Source organism: Penaeus monodon, chromosome 32 (genome assembly GCF_015228065.2).
Source record: "Penaeus monodon isolate SGIC_2016 chromosome 32, NSTDA_Pmon_1, whole genome shotgun sequence".
In the NCBI taxonomy this organism is placed as follows: domain Eukaryota; kingdom Metazoa; phylum Arthropoda; class Malacostraca; order Decapoda; family Penaeidae; genus Penaeus; species Penaeus monodon.
The window spans coordinates 12,905,629-12,905,830 of record NC_051417.1 but is presented as its reverse complement, the minus strand read 5'-3'; the positions used below and the strand labels follow the sequence as shown (position 1 = coordinate 12,905,830).

Genomic DNA, 202 nt, shown 5'->3' with positions numbered 1-202 from the left:
CGAGAGGGGAAAAAATGAGGGTGTGGGGAAACTAGAAGACGAAAAAGAAGACGAGAAAAAATGGAGAAACAGCAAGAGGGGAAAAAAGGGGGGAGAATTGAAAAAAAAGGAATAAAAAAAAGAATAAGAAAGGGGGAGAGAAAAAGAAAGAAAAAAGAGAACTTACCTTTGTTTTCACTTACAATTAGTGGTCGTGGTGCGT

The 202-nt window shown here is 38.1% G+C and overlaps 1 protein-coding gene across 1 annotated transcript in view; it reads right to left on the bottom strand.

Annotated features, from left to right (window-relative positions):
- The window catches only part of LOC119593504, a gene marked incomplete in the record, with an annotated part of 62,412 nt that extends 62,216 nt beyond the window's left edge, over positions 1-196 (bottom strand). The window contains 1 exon segment of the mRNA XM_037942456.1: positions 167-196.
- Positions 197-202: the final 6 nt, after the last annotated feature.